The sequence below is a fragment of the Danio rerio genome, chromosome 6 (genome assembly GCF_049306965.1).
Source record: "Danio rerio strain Tuebingen ecotype United States chromosome 6, GRCz12tu, whole genome shotgun sequence".
Lineage (NCBI taxonomy): Eukaryota > Metazoa > Chordata > Actinopteri > Cypriniformes > Danionidae > Danio > Danio rerio.
The window spans coordinates 45,647,439-45,664,723 of NC_133181.1; the positions used below are offsets into that span (position 1 = coordinate 45,647,439).

A 17,285-nucleotide genomic window follows, 5' to 3' on the forward strand; every position below is an offset into this window, starting at 1 on the left:
GGTATTACAGCACCTTGCAATAGTGAATGTGGTTATACTCATGGCAAGTATTGCTTAGTAGTTATTTGGTCATTTATTTATCTAATTTGGCAACCATCAAACGTCATCTGAAAAACGGTTTGAATTTCCGCTTTACACAAAAAAAGATTTACACAATTAATTGCAACATGATTGTATCAAATAAAACATTAAATAAATCTGTATTTTTATTTAACTTAAACTTAAAGGTCTGATAATATCATGTATGTCTTTTATGTGTCGTTCATTTCAAAGTCTCTGATTTATTTGAAGTTATCATAAATGAACTAAAAGAGCCATTTTAAGCATATTTTATGAGTTACATTTACAGTTGTTTGAGACTGATCTCAGAACTCATTTTAGGACTGTTATCGCTCACTGAGCAAAGCAACAAACAGCATTTTTGCTTATAAAGCTGCCGAAACCCAAAGCATGGGTGCTTCTGCAAGGTGGCAATCTCAAAACTCAAAGCATTACATGAAAATCTTACAAATCTTCAAACTCTAACAAGTCTTTATATTAACTTTAAACACCTAAGATTACTTTTACTTTTATTGTTAACATTTCCCTCTCTTCATTCAATCTATGCAAGGCATGCAGGGACCCACAAACCTTTAATCAGGTAATTGGACTAACACAATTCCTTCATGTTGTCCCAACACAAAATACTTAAGTTACCTTAATGGTTTACAAATTTAAGTGGACTGAACATAAAACAAATAAATTGGCCAAAAAAATGACAAGAATTGTGTTGTTTCAGCTTATTTTAAACAGGTAGCTTGAACAAGCAGCATTAATATATTTTGAGTGTATGCTGTGGAGTGTGTAAGGGCATAAGTACACAGTGATAAGAGCATATAGTATATAGTGTGCCATTTGAGATGCAGCAAAACTTTTTTATATTTCAAAAGCTCTGATTGGCTGTTGATTGGCCTAGTCTGTTGTGATTCGCTAACCACTTTTTACCAAAATTTAAAAAAAATCAGTCCTGAGCATTTATACACACTGTAAAAAAATATCTATCTATCTATCTATCTATCTATCTATCTATCTATCTATCTATCTATCTATCTATCTATCTATCTATCTATCTATCTGTCTGTCTGTCTGTCTGTCTGTCTGTCTGTCTGTCTGTCTGTCTGTCTGTCTGTCTGTCTGTCAATCCGTCCGTCCGTCTGTCTGTCCGTCTGTCCGTCCGTTCGTCCATCCAAACAATAAATTTTTAATTATTAAAGAGAATATAAACCTACTATAATATAACTAATAAAAATGGCAAGAGCTAAAATGGAACACATTCAGTATATCAATGATCCTATAAGATAACATTGGTAAACATTCAGTACCATGCTATCTTGATATTAATGTGACTCGTGAATCTCTCAGAGCCGTCACAGATGCCCCTCCTCCTTCAAAACAAAGAGGGCAGAACTTCTCGTCTAGGGGTCACAGCAGTGCCCGTGTTTAGGGTCAGGGTCGTGACCTTTCACACAGAAAATTTATAAAAAGGAATGGGTGGGGGAGATAAAGGAACCAACTACCGAAGGGAAGAAATTCTCTCACATGCAGCTGAGAGCTCATGCCTGCACAGCAACGGTTGCCAGGCAGATTGGATGCCTTGATACAGGCTAACAGTTCTCATCCCGACGGAGGAATCTAATCCCCCATAGCAAAGCATGTTCACATGTCAACTCAGTCTCGCTCCCTCTCAATCACCCTTTTATGCGAACCGTATACTGTTAGACTGCAATTTGAAACTTGGTTTTCTCTTTAAGACGGAGATTCATAATCATAAAAGAGCAAACTAAATTAGCTGAATATGTGCAATGCAGAGCAAATCACATCCACACACTTACTGCCATTGTTCTTGCACTGTAAAAAAAAAATGTAATACCAAAACACTTGAATTCTCTGATTAGCACAAGCAGAAGAGTTTAATTAATATAATAACAAAAAACTAATTGTATGAACTGACCAAGAACACTATTAATGGTCTGGATTTTCCAGCAAATTGTTTCAAATCTCAAGAAACTTATGTTTAGAACAAGACAAGAAATAGATGTTAGAGTAGGGATTGGTAAACACTTAAGTTACGTCACAATTCATGCTATTAAATATTGGCTTATTACCTGCCTATAATTAAGTTATTAACTATTCATAGTTATAAAGTATTATCTAAGTATGCTTCCCTAATCGTACCCAAAACCTAAATGTAAGTTCTATCTTACTAAATAAACTGCTATTAGTAGTTTATTAAGCTGGTAGAGTTAATTAAAGGTTTGTGAATGCACTTTCAGAAACAAAATGGTACACAGTTATACCAAAGAAGATACAAGCCCGTCACTGGGGCAGTACCTTTTTATTAAACATAACTGTACCTTAAGACAAAGAAACACATTTGTACCATTGCAGTTTATACCTTTAAAGACATGATTTGTACCATGGGAAACCAAAATGTACCTTTGTTTTTTAAAGCCTGCAGATACAATATTGTCTGATCCATGAAGGTACCACTACAGTGACAAGACACTTTGTCACAATATCAAATGTGTTCCTATTTAAACTATGTGAAGGCATTTTATAGCCAAAATGTATCAATTTATTTTCAGTAAATTCAAAATCAAATACATTTTTAAACAATGTTTTTTAAAAAAAGTTTATTTTTGTGTATATGCCCCTTTTCCACTCACAATAAAGAATAAAAAATACTTTAACAGAAATTAAAAGATTGATTTTCGCTAAACATTTCACAACACTTTTCACAAAAATGTTTCAGAAACACATTTTCTCATGTACATTATAAAACATTTTTTTACACAATATCTTTGTAATCACTTAAAGAGTGATTTAATTGACTTAATTTTAAAATAGAAATAGAATTATGCAAAAGTATCGTAACGAGATATGCACAATGTTCGATTAGCTTTACAATACTAAAATGTGTGCATGAACACTGCACATGCAGGACTTTTGCCAGCTTACATGTGTATAGTGGAAAGTAAATGCCAAAAAGCTGCAGATATCAATAATAAAACTATTTATGAGAAAATGCTTACCAAATATTTATAAAAAATGCCTTAAATATTAAGTTGCTTTGTCTTATGAAACTTAATAATTAATTTTTACAAGTTTTTTAAACATATACTTTGAAATGATGATTCAAGTGTAATTATGGAAACTATTTATAAATCACTTTGCCTTTTAAGTAATACTTAATTACATAGATATTGTAATAAAAGAGTTGTCCAACACTTATGTACCTTTTTAATATAAACAATTGTGTACCTTCATTTTAATAAAAGGTACAGAACAGTATCATAAGAAGTCTTTTCTGCACCATATAAGGTACAACTTTTACAAAGGTACAAAACTGTTCCTTAAGGAACATCATTTATACCACAGTGTACCTTTTTATTTGTGAGTGTATACCATGAATTGTGACCTAAACTACAGTATTGCCTTGAGTTTTAGTTGTGCTTTAATGGATCCAAAAAGCTTAAGTCTTAGTGAGACACTCCCATATACGCATCTGTTTAAAATTTCAAGAAAAACTCTGCAATATTTAATTGTCTCTCATCTTTCTCAAAGAAGGCAGTGACTTTAACACATTACACCACATGTACTTTAAATATTAAGCAGCTCTGCCTGGTAACCAAGTTTATGCATATGCATGTACATTTAACAATGTCACGAGTCATTTAAAATAGAATAATATAATATAATACAATATAATATAATATAATATAATATAATATAATATAATATAATATAATATAATATAATATAATATAATAAAATAAAATATAATATAATTCTATTATATTATATTATATTCCTATTTTATTTTAATATATTACATAAGCATTTTTTATGCAATATCTAGATGGGTAGCAGCTTTAAAATAACTATTAACTTTAGTTATTATATTTAATAACATGAACCAAGTATGAACAGTCTTGTACAGAATATGGTAATCACAGTTCAACGTTTACTAATACATTAGGTTAACAAGAAACCACAATGAACAACTTCATCTTTAACTAACGTCAAAAAAGATGAAAAATACTGTAATAAATGTATTATTCATTGTTTGTTCATGCCATTAAATAAATCAACGAACATTAACCACCATTATTTTAAAACATCTCCTGATGTTTTGCCCAAACATTTACAATATAAAACAGTATCATTACTCCTAATATTTTCTGCAAGCTGTTTAATCAGGGATCTGCTGTCTCAGAAAGTGCTGAAGGAGTGTCTACAATATTCAGGTCAAAGTGAATATTTCATTAAATGTAGCTCCGTTGAGGTTGTGAGTAGGTCATCCATTAGTCAGATTTAAATCTCTTTATTTTACCTCTGGGAACTGCATTTATACTCATTTGTTTTATTATTATTATTATTATTTAAATGAACAGTATTTACACAAAAGTGAAAACAAATTTGACAATTAATCAGAAAAGCAACAAAAGCTAGATGTGATTTTATAAGAGTATAGATAAGAATAAACATGTAAGTTGACTAAAAACTAGGTCTGCACAGTATTGGAAAAACTGACATTTTTGTAATATTTTATTCACCTTAGAATTATAAGTTTCTTTCTGACATTTTTGTCAAAATTTGAATTATTCACTTATTCTGATTAAATGACAACTTATTTACATTATGCGATGTCTTTTATAAGTTGTTTACATCTGAACACTTTTTAAAACAAAAAAAGTTTTTATCTACAAAGTCAAACTCTAGCTTGGCTCTATAAGGTTCTTTTTGTGAGCCAATCAGCATTTCAAATGCACATACGAGGACCAATCAGGATGAGCTTTCTTTGTCATTTTGCAGAACTGCTCCGTTGACAGCAGGAAAACCAGAAAGAAACACAAAATCAGATTTGAGTAAATAATGCTGGGCCACACAAAATTAAGAAGCAACCTGAAACTGAAAAAATGTGTGTAAATGTGAGAATTTAGAAGGTTCTATCTGCTTTTGCCCTGTTTGTTTTATCCCAAATTGCAAACTTGTAAGAATTTTGATAATTTACATTCACATTTAGGGTCTTTGAAGCTGAATATCTCAAAATCATTTAGAAGGCAGAGACATTGCGATAAAAATGCAATTTGACCAGATGACTTGAATAGCTTCATAATTCATAATTTAAGATCAATTTGGGATTAGTTGCTGTAGGGTAGTGTAAATAAAGCTTTCATTTTAAAATAAACAATGGTTTATGATTTTCTGGGGAGTTAAACAGCATTCATAAACAAATATTAATTAATCACTTTATAATGATAACAGCAACAACACAACAATGTATCCTTTAAATTGAGTAAATAATTATATAATGTACACTTTAAGCTACAAATGTTTAATCTATTGTGCCTGAATGGCTTACATTTGCTTTAAATGATGACAGTCACAAGCCCTAAAAGCACTTGCAAATATTAAACTTTCAATAAGGTTAAAATTTAAAATGACTCCATGTTGTTAACTGTAATTACTTAAGTTCCGTGTGATGTTACTATTACGGACTCACACATTGCGATATTGATGCTGAAATGATTGTGCAGCCCTACAAGAAACCTTCCCAGATAAGTATATAGTATTTGCATATTGCTCTATACATCTGACACGGTGCATCCCTCAGGATTTCAGCACCACGGATAGAGGGAATAAAATCCATTTGCACAGAGCTCTAAACCATCGTGAGACTGTAAACAGTCAACCATTAGCACAAAACTTCTCTCTTATCACAGGCTTCAAATCAGATTGTGTGCCACTTTCAGGCACTGATCCCCGACCACCCTGGAAAACACAAAACTAATGTGCAAACATGAGGTTAATCTGTATAATCCAATGCACTGAGAGATTATATTTGGATAGAGGCTTACATTTTAGATTTAACTAGGAGACCTTTGTGTTCGTTCAGCATCAAAACTAAGTCTCCGCTATTTAACACGATCCTTAAAGAAGCTGTATTTTGCATGTGTTGAATGTAGAATTTGAATGCATTCATTGCTTATATTCAATCTGTAAACAGTTTGTAATAAATCTAATAAAACAAGACCATTCCAAATGTCATAGTAAACCTGTAGACTGTTTTTTATGTGCAAGATGCAGGACATTTTGCACCAGGAAAATCTAAAAGGATGTGACATTTACACATTTATGTTGTGCATGAGGCCATTTAATTATGTTTAGCTTCTTGTATGTAGCTAAATCTATATGTTCTATACTTAAAGATTTGAACACTTAATACTTAAAGTATTTTTTTTTTTTTTGCTTTATTTGTAGGTCGCTTTGGATAAAACATTGGCTAAATGAATGACTCAAATGTAAGCTCATGTAAAGAATGTAAAACCTAAATAAATAGAGAACAATTATATAAAAGAAAACTATCCAGCACTAAAACTAGCGAATAAAAATAAAACAGGCACCAATAGCAATACTAACCGTGAAAATTGAGGAGACATCTGCACAAAACACATTTCTCATCCCAGGCTCATTCTGAATTTCTGGAGAGCACCAAATACGTCCCAGGAGGTACGTTTTTTGCAGTTCTTGTTTTTATGAATCCACCAAAGGCTGCTGTGTAGGCTTTTTGACATCTCAGATTTCTCTTGCGAGTGCCATTCTTGTGCAAACCTACTAGAGGCCACTGTCGACTGACTGATTGACTGACCCACCCCCCTCCTTCCCTAAACCCAACCAATAGTGTTTTCAAAAGCACAGACTCACCTGCCCACTCACTTCCCTTAACCCAACTGACAATTTTAAAAAGCAATGCAAAAAAAAGAAAAGCCCTCTCCTATTTTATACCATGTTTTCAGACTTGATCACATTCTCACCCTGTTATTTACTTGTTTATTTAATTATTTGGCTGCTGTTTTTGTCTTACTTGCTTTCTGGAATCATTCTTCACCAGACTCGTCGTGGTCAGCTCCTCTCTGCGTCTCAAGTTTGCGGACTAAGATAGTAAGCTAACTAGACAAACTGGTCCCAGCGGGAAAGCCCTCCAAACGGAGATAAGCGGTCAGCTGGTTAGCGCAAAAAGGAATGTCGTCATACAGGCCCGTAGTTTTAGTTTTAAAGACGAAATGCAGCCATACGTACTTCTGGCTATATAATTCGAGATCTCTAGAAAATTATATAGGAATACATCTTCAGAATGAGCCTATATTGCTTTTTTGATGCATCTTTCTGTAAAGAATTAATAAATATTAAAGAATTAATTTTAAACAATCAGTCAGTGGAATAGGGACATTATAATCCAACTTTTTGTTCAAGATTTTATAAAACATTTTTTATTAATTGTTAAGAATTGAGTAATTATTAATAATTTTTTTATGTTTATTCAGCTTTTCTTTCCCTTTTTTTTTTCTTTACTAACAAGAACTAGTATGTACAATTTCATTATCCAATAAAATCACTTCACAATCCTTAACAAGAAGGATTAAATGAGAAAAGAAAAAAATAAATAACAATAAAACAATTAATTTAGTTGTTAACAAAAGTTATTATATGCACTTTTGGTACAGAAAATACATTTATACAAACATTTTTATGCAAAAATTTACTGTTTTAATAGCTTTTCTGGTTTTAGACTTAGAAATCACTTGTATATACATTTTAATTTCTTTTTTCTAGCACCAGGAAGAGAGGTTTGCTTGTTGCATCATTCGGCTTTTCTCTTCGCTTTTGCAATTATTTTTTTGCCTTAACTAAACTATTAGACTATATATAAACTATTTATAAACTATATAAACTATACTAAACTATAAATTATACTAAACTATATATAAACTATAAAACTATATATAAAACTTTGCCTGCAGCTGAAAATAGGCTTTTTATTGACTGCAGACTTATAAAGAATATTAGCTTATATTTTAGGTCATCCAACATTCTTTTACATTAATTTAACAGTGTTGAGTCTCCTGAAAAAACATCAGGACCTCTTTAATGTGCTTGTTAATATCTTACATGGCAGAAGAGAGATATAAAACAACTATGATTTTTTCCCCCTTTGTGATCAATGTTTTACAGTACAGCTGGTGCTCACTTCATAAGGACAATGCAATGCTGGACAAATAGCAGAAGTTGAAACAAATGTATTTATTGATTGACTTACTGCCTAGTTTAGCCAGAAACCATTACCTTTCAAAGCATATTGAGAAATTGATTAAATGCTTTAAAGTTTTGTTTTCCCATTTTAAGACATATAGAACAAACGCCCATAGCAGTTGCAAAAAAAAAAAAAAATGAACTGAAGCCACTCAGCTGCTGCTTTTATATTTTGCATCGTGTTTTGTGTCTTTCAAACCCCCAAAATGTAAATTCAGCTCAATAATAGCATGGAACATTAAGACAGTTAATGATCCAATATTGACTTTTCCTTCTTTACATAGTAAAAAAAAAAAAATTGTCACAGAGATTGAGATCCAAGCAATCCTTTATCTTGAATTACTCATATTACTGCCTCCTCTCGCTGTGCCAAGTGTTTGTTAATACAATAGAGCGCTGAAATTGGGAACACGTTGTCTTTCAGCAGATATGAGAGTTTGAAGTTTCCAATTGTTTTATTATTATTATTTTCTAGCAAGGTCTGTTAACTAGGCCACCAATGAAGAGTGAAGCAACGCCAGCAATTAACCAGCAATCAATTAATTGTTGATATTTTAAATATAAAACTAAATTAAAAAGTACAAAAATTACATCATTAAATGGTTCTATTAAATGATCAACCATTGACTTTTTCTTTCCTTCTTTAGTTTCTTTAGTTCTCTTTGTTTTTATTCACACATCCTGTCATGCCAGCAAGAATGTCAAGCCAGAATTGATCGATTCATCGATCATTTATTTATATCAGAATCAATCATGAGAATTTGTAGCAACTGACATCCCTTAAAACGAAACAAATTATTACTTTTAATTTTCAGATAATTCATGAAGAGAAAAGCCACTCTCAACAGAGACAAAAGCAGCTAACCATAAGATCAAATAGGGATTTTGGGAATTACCATGCCATGTAACAGATGGTAGTCTCCAGTCTGGGGTTGTATTAAAAAAAAAATTCATTCGACATTATCATCTGCGTGCTTTAATTCTAAACACCAATGGTCTCATATCAGAATTGTATTTTCCAATATTTGACAATCTAGTTAACAAAAATATCGGTGGTAGATCTGCCTGTCTGAAACGCCATAAAGATGTCTTGTTTCCAAAAATATACAGCCATATGTGCAACGCTTTGCTATTGTTCACACACGCTCCCTAGTTTAAGATGATCTAACTCAACTACTCGCATATTGTGGATTACACCTGCTAGTTTGAGGCAGAAAGAATCAGGGGACAATAGTCCTCTTTAAACTCCCTAGACTGCCATTCAGTATGCATCAATTCAACATGTATTCATTCGGCACAGCTGATTGGCGTTTTAGACAGAAGGAGCTTAAAGTTGGACCACATGGGGCTTACAAACACTACACCAAACTACCAGCCAATGTTAAACCCCCCACAGCAAAGAGCTTAAGATGCTTATAATGGTTGCCCATACGACAGTGTCGTGATTGGCTTCTTCTCAACTTTTAAGTTTATAATCCATTTTGCCTCCTGTAAAATCTTGATTAAGAGCCATCTGCAATCTCACTCTCAAGATGACTCGAATGCTTCCTGTTTGGCTATTACACAATCAAAGACAGTTTTGTGCAGAATTATTAGCCCTCCTTTTAAATTTTTAATCTTTTAAAAAATATTTCCCATGTGATGTGTAACAGAGCATAGATATTTTCACAGTATTTCCTATCAGAGTTAATTTGAGTTAATTGACGAAACATTTTCATCATAATTTTCATCATAATTACCGACAAAAACTAGATGAAAACTAAATTAAAGTTAAGTGATGATGATGAGAACTATAATAATAATATACTGACATTTTTGTTGACTAATAAAAATGAGACAAGAATGTATTTGAGGGATGTATTTTGACAATTATCCAATCAGAATTAATCTTGTCATGTATGTGATGCATGACGTACACACACACATTTGAAAAGTAACTGATCCATTGTAAGCAGAACGAAAGACATGAGTTCATGGTAAATAAAAACACTTACTGTGCACTCACACATGCAACATGCATGTATCATTCCAGCGCCAGCTGAGGCCGACTAGACTAAGAAGCTGAGAATAAAACGGCATGCTGCAGACAGAACAAACACAAACACGAGGATGAGAACATTCATCGTGAGCAAGCGAGTACAACATACAAGACAAGAGAGGACTAGTGTCTGGACACTGCCACCAAAACAAGACCAAAAGGGCAGAATCACGACAGGAAAAGCTTTATTCCATATTTTAATAAGAATGTTTTATTTAATTTTAAGTTAGAATATTTTGTAAAATTAAAGTTTAAAATATTTTAATAAATTACATACCAAATATACTGTTGTCAATTAAATCTAGAGTAGATTTAGTTGACAAAAATAAACTAAAATGATTCAGAAGACTAAAATATGACTGAAATCTAAATTCTATAATATTTTTCTAACACACAATTGAAGTCAGAATTATAAGCCCTACTGAATTATTAGCCCCCTGTTTATTTTTTACTGAATTTCTGTTTAACAGAAAGAAGATTGTTTCAACACATTTCTAAACATAACAGTTTTAATAACGCATTTCTTTTGCCTTTGCCATGATGACAATAAATAATATTTCATTAGATATTTTTCAAGACATGTCTATACAGCTTAAAGGGCAATTTAAAGGCTAAATAGTAGCGCTGCACGAAATTGAAAAAAATCTAATATTGTGCTATTTTTTATTCTGAAACATTTATTGCACAATGCATATGAATTTCACTAAATAAATAAAAAAAAAATTTGAAAATAATTTCTAATTTTAGATTGATTGGGATGAATCAGTAGGAGAGTGCATAAAATATAATAAACAATCTACAAATGTCGATAATTTCAAAAAAGAAAAAGACAAAAATTAAATAAACACTGTTTTATTGTTTTCCAAGGAGTCAAACTGTATTCAGGCATACAGTAATTGAATAATCAAATGTAAAATAATGCCACATATGCTTTGTTTTATAACCAATTCAATAAAATCTATCGTTATTAATTTGTCAAAGTTATACATAGTACAATTTCATAGGCCTCAGTGCTTTTAAAACCCTCACAATTAATAAATAATAACCCAGACTCAATGTTGCATATACATGCGATGTGACTATTGCGATATAGATGCTGAAACTGATATATTGTGCAGCCCTGCTAAATAGGTTAATTAGATTAACCAGGCAAGTTAGGATTATTATGCAAGTCCCTGTATAACAATAGTTCGTTTACTAGACAATCAAAATAAGATTGCTTGAGGGGGCTAATAATTTTGGCCATAACATTTTATTTTATTTTTTTTATGAAAAACTGCTTTTATTCTAGTAACTCCTTTCACCAGAAGAAAAAAAAATATTATAGGAAATACTTTGAAAAATTCCTCGCTCGGTTAAACATTATTTAGAAAATAAATAAAAAAGAAAACAAACTAGTATCTAATATCTACTAGCAACTTGCAATATAACAAGAAATGTAGTATGTACTGTCATCAATGCAAAGACAAAATAAACTATTAGAAATTAGTTATTAAAACTATTATATTAAAAATGTGTTGGGCATTTGAGCGATCTGGAAATAATAAAGAGCTAATCATTTTGAATGCATACAATGCTCAGCATATATAAGTACACCCCTCACAAATCCTTCTTTTAAATTCATATTTTTAATATGAAGCTATACAAAATTATCTAACAAAATAACTTACGATAAAGATCCAACCTAAATTTATATGGTATAGAAAAATATTACATACAAATAAAAAAAGAGAAAAAAAATCAAGAGAAGCAAAAATAATAATAAAAAAATAAATAAAATAAAATTTTGCTGAAATGGTGTAGGTTGTAATTCTTGTTTTGCAATATTTTGCTCGAATATAGTTGTATCATCTTTCAATTTCTACATATGTTTGGCGACTAAAATATTATTTTAATAAATATATCTGTTTAATAAATTTATTTTCTGAAAATGCAACAAAATACATTGTCTATATTTACTGAGAAATTAATCAAAATATTCCTTTTCAAAATGAGGTGTACTCAAATATGCAGAACACTGTATATTACATGGTTATTAAATACGCTGCCATTGCAGGTTTTTTTAAATATCATGAGTGCAATCTCCATGCAGGGCTATTTTGTGACCCGTCTTTATACAAATGTGACATTTGCTGTCCGCTGTGAGACTCCTCTGGGACTCTTATCGCTGTAACACATGAAAGAGGACAAAGCCATAGACGTATCAGATGAGTAAATTAAATTTGCAGACAGGCACGGGCTCCCCCTGAGAGCTGTAAAATGATACACGTGTAAATCTCAGGCACATTGTCAGGTTTATTTGTGAGTAGATAACAGACTCTAATTTGAGGCTCTCAGTAAAGTGATTGTGATTGTGTCATGTGATAAAACACTGTTTATTTCTGACTGTTTGAAGAAAAGAAACAAAAATAGGGTTTTATCATGTCACTCACCCACTCTTTTATTACCCACAAACATTTGACTGCACTTCACTATAAATATATATTATCATTATTCTTAAATAAATAAATAAATGCTTTAGTTCGCATAAAGATCACACAATAATTTTCAGGATTGGACCTAAATATACAAAAACAAATAGAGGCTTTTGTGAGATATGGTATATGTGGTATATGTGACTTACCAGAGATCCATAACATGTACAGTGTGTGTAAATATGACCCTGCATCAGAAAATCAGTTTTACGCACAGCCATATCACCCTGCAGCCCAAGACTGGGTACTCACTGAAGCTAAGTAGGGCTGAGCCTGATGAGTACCTGGATGAGAGACCACATGGAAAAAAATATTTCTGTATAAATGTTTATTACTAACTTTTCTATGAACATAATTTGATTATAACCGCAGATCAATGACAGTGAGAAATAGCCTACTGAAACGTCAGTAATTATATTAAATAAATAGATAAATGAACATATATGAACACATACAGCCCCTTACAGTCTCTGATATATTACCAACTACAGAAGAACTACACACAGCAGACATTTCGTCCTTATTTAGGTTCAAAAACAATACAAACTATAGCCTACAGTCAGCAAAAACCTCTTATCTGTGTCTGTAATTTCTAGCAGCACGTGTAGCCTCTGTTAGAGAGTCATTTCCAGTTCATATTAGCCCAAAAGGGGAAGATAATAGTTATACATGATCGGGTTTTAAAAACACATCAATAATCAAGCGCACATTTTTTAATTTTAGGTGTTTTATGTTTGGTAAAATAATTTCTGCTTGCATCTTCAGTGTTTTTTAACTAATGACACTGTCTTGTCTCAATAGGTGGATTTAGAGGTTTCAGCAAAAAAGTACACATGGATTTAGCTGGTTTTGACGCAAAAACAACACAAACTATAGCCTACAGTCAGCGAAAACCTCTTATCTGTGTCTGTAATTTCTAGCAGCATGTGTAGCCTCTGTTAGAGTCATTTCCAGTTCATATTAGCCCAAAAGGTGAAGATAATAGTTATGGTAGTTTGTTCATGTCTGCTGAAGAGATAATATGCTGCTTTTTTTCTCCTTTGTTTTTTTCATGCTTCACTCTAGCGTTTGTCCGTTTCTGATAGGATCGGGTTTTAAAAACACATCAATAATCAAGCGCACATTTTTTTTTTTTAAACATTTATTTTTTATTTTTAGGTGTTTTATGTTTGGTAAAATAATTTCTGCTTGCATCTTTAGTGATTTTCAACTAATGACATTGTCTTGTCTCAATAGATGGATTTAGAGGTTTCTGCAAAAAAAGTACACATGGATTTAGCTGGTTTTGACGCAAAAGAAAATCTACTCTGTTAAAAACCAAAGAATTGTCTAAAGTAACATTTAAAATAAAAGCTAATTTATTTACTAGCTAATTACTCTATCATTACATATAAAATGAAAGTTCTGAACCTAATTATAGGCGCCTGATAGAAAATGCTCATTTATAAAAAAAGAGGTCTGATGAATTTAGAGGAATTTGCATCATAACTCTTCATATTCTGTTGTATTTTGTAAAATGACAATAAAGATTCTGATGCTGCACATTGAGCATTACAAGGTAATACTACATGTCGTACTACTTCACAGCACATCGAAAACAAACCAGATGCTTTCCCCCGTGGATGTATCAGTGCACCGAAGGCTGGGAAATTGTCTCTTTGCTATGGCACACTGCACAGTCATTTAGTGGGAGCGCATCACCCGCCTCTTATTCACACGCTTGTGTTTGTTTACACGCTGCAGTAGGAGCAGATGGAGCCACGTCATCCATATTCATCGACCTAAGCGCTGTCACCTTGACCCTGACGCCAGGCTCTTGCCCCGCACTCTGCGAGGGTTCAATAGAGCCACTCACGGCTGCTGCAGCACCCATTATAGTCAAGGCTGGGAAAGACGGAGAGCAAGCCTCTTCCTGCCTCCCCCGTGCCTCAAATCTGCATTCCGAAACTCACGTTCTCAAGGAACGCCAATGAGAAAGGAACATCTGCCCAGTAGTGGGGGTTTCCTAAGTTGATGGATGAAGGAAGGCAAGAGCAGACAATAGTTTGACACCAGAGCGAGCTCAATGGAGAGTTTGGTTGGTTCATCTTAAGGTCTTGGTCAGTATAATCATTTGGATAGCTTGGGAAGAAGGGTTTGTGAGAGCGGAGAGGCAACAGTGGTCCCATAGCTTGCGATTTGCAACAAGCAACATTTATTTAAATGTCATTAGTCTAAGAAGATATGAAAATATCTACTAAGAAAGAGTGCAGAAAGAGCTTTTAAGCTGATTCATTAATTTTTCTTGTGCTTAGTCCCTTATATATCGAGGATCGCCACGGCAGAATGAACCGTTAACTATTCCAGCGTACGTTTTACAGAGCGGATTGCCTTCCAGCCACAGTCCAGTACTAGGAAACACACATACAGTACACTCTCACATTCACACACACACTTACAGCCAATTTAGTTTCTCCAATTCACCTATAGCGCATGTCTTTGAATTGTGGGGGAAACAGAACACCCAGAGCAAACCCACATGAACACAGGGAGAAAACTCCACACAGAAATGCCTACTGGCCCAGCTGAGACTCGAAACAGTGACCTTCTTGCTGTGAGGCGACAGCGCTGACCACTGAGCCACCGCACCTTTAAGCTCAAATGTAGTGTTTTTTACATACAGTTGAATGTACAGCCTTTCAAATCCTATCTATTTTGATATGCAGTAAAAATTCAATTTGATAGTGTGAACAAACACAGGTGCTCATCCCATCCTTCATCATTATCCAGAGTCTGTGATGTAGTAGAAAATATATACTTTAATATTAATAGATGTTTAGGCTTTAATGTATCAGATATTTAATGTCACAAGATGTTTCTGCTTTTCAATTCTTAGCTAGAGCTAGATCAATTCTTTAAAAAAACAGCTTTAGTCCAGCTTACAGTAAGTTGAGCTGTCAAAAAGTCAAACATTACTTCAAGGTTAAAATTAGGGATGGGTTAAATATACTCCACTGTTACTGAGTAAGTTATTGAATTATCCCTATAGTTAATATAACAGCTGAGTTCCGGTGACTGATTTTTTAAAATTATTAAATCCATTTTGCTGGGTAATTCCACATTTAAGTGCATTTAAATGCACTGTAAAATCCAAAAAGTTAAAGTAACTCCAACCATTAGAGGAAACTGATTGCAACAAACCATTTAAGTTCAAAAACTAATCCTAATGAGTACTGCGAACTTAATCCATTTGAGTAAATGAAGCAATTTGAGCACAGTAAAATCCAATACATGAAGAGAACTCAAACCAACCGAGTACTGTAAAACTCAATAAGTTAAGGCAAGTTAAATCGCTTGAGGAAACCGATTGCAACAAACCATTTGAGTTAAAAATCTAATCTATATGAGTACTGTGAACTTACTCCATTTAAGTTGAAGTAATGAGGTATTTAATTAACTCATTACTTTCAACACTGAGGCCAAAACTCTTTTCAAATCAAAAGAATTAACTTTCAGTCAATTTTGAGTTAACCACTTAAACTCTGCTGCTATTTGGGGATTTCCGCCTGGATTTTGCCTACCCAAATTTAAAAGCTTCCCAAATCCTCATGCAGAGGTGTAAATGCAAAAATTTGGTATCATTTTTAAGAAAACCCTTTGAATTTTCATAAAACACTATTGAAAGTGTTTAAAATAACTGTATATGTTGTCTGTGTTATAATAAACACTTAAAAAAAGAGGCGCTTTTTGTATTTTTTTTTTATAAACTCAAATTTGAAAGTGTACTTTTTAGGTTCTGTGTGGTCTAGCGTGCTGTAGTTAATTTTGGTGGTTCCTGCACATGTCTGTAATCAAAGGAAAAAAGAAAAAGGTCCCCATAATACCATAATCTATGGTAAAAGTTATTGCATTCCAATTGATGGCTGTACAAGCCACAGAGACCGATCCTTGTTTACATAATTCACTATTCTTTTGTTTGATCAAACATAATTCACTGTGTTTGGACCACATCAGACATATAAAAGGATTACTTATGCACATCACCTCAAAAACAGAGGAGAATGGCCCTGAAGGGCACAGCATAGGGTAAGAGATGACAGCTGTCTGTGCTATCTGGGGCTGCTTATTGATCATGAATGTATTGTTTACATTTCTGCGCCATGGAAACACCACAATTCATTCAACGACTGTTTGGCATATGAATATAATTCAGTAAAAAGAATGCTAGAACTGTATGAGCACTGACAAGAGCTTTCATTTGAGCTATAACTTGTACATGTGTCATATAAAAAAATAATGAAAATGAACCAATGTAAAATACCTAGCTCGGGTATCCAAAATACTGTGTATTTAAGTGTAAATAACTTTTATACAGTAGAATAAAAACCAAAGTGATGCATATGTGCATAAAATATAGATTCTACACTTTCTAACGAAACCACTTACGGGGGTCTGGTGCAACGCTAGCCCTTTAAATCTGAAAGCGAAAGTCGATGACGGCAGAGTTTAAGTAAACTCATTTCATTTGATAAAGCTGACTGTTGGGTTTTACAGTGTGTGTATTCAATAAAGATGTAGACAATTGGTGAACTTTACGTAGGCTTCTCTTGTCTCCAGGACTCTTGTAAATTGATATAAAATAATAATTTCCAAAAGCTTTT

At 32.8% G+C, this 17,285-nt stretch overlaps 2 protein-coding genes across 80 annotated transcripts in view; both read right to left on the reverse strand.

The window, feature by feature from the left end:
• The window catches only part of glyctk (glycerate kinase), a 182,673-nt gene that overhangs the window by 81,985 nt on the left and 83,403 nt on the right, over positions 1 to 17,285 (reverse strand). For 22 of the 34 annotated variants that reach the window (XM_073953248.1, XM_073953259.1, XM_073953272.1 and 19 more), the window contains 2 exons: positions 12,795 to 12,929; positions 10,128 to 10,213 (listed from right to left, as the gene is read on the reverse strand). The exons of 6 other annotated variants lie outside the window; for them this stretch is intronic. The gene's annotated coding sequence lies outside the window, so the exon portion shown is untranslated. The remainder of the gene's footprint in view (positions 1 to 10,127; positions 10,214 to 12,794; positions 12,930 to 17,285) is intronic. 6 more of the 34 variants (XM_073953262.1, XM_073953263.1, XM_073953270.1 and 3 more) reach the window with 2 other exon arrangements.
• The window catches only part of lrrn1 (leucine rich repeat neuronal 1), a 125,749-nt gene that overhangs the window by 25,055 nt on the left and 83,409 nt on the right, over positions 1 to 17,285 (reverse strand). For 16 of the 46 annotated variants that reach the window (XM_073953123.1, XM_073953128.1, XM_073953130.1 and 13 more), the window contains 2 exons: positions 12,795 to 12,929; positions 10,128 to 10,213 (listed from right to left, as the gene is read on the reverse strand). The exons of 13 other annotated variants lie outside the window; for them this stretch is intronic. The gene's annotated coding sequence lies outside the window, so the exon portion shown is untranslated. The remainder of the gene's footprint in view (positions 1 to 10,127; positions 10,214 to 12,794; positions 12,930 to 17,285) is intronic. 17 more of the 46 variants (XM_073953134.1, XM_073953138.1, XM_073953125.1 and 14 more) reach the window with 2 other exon arrangements.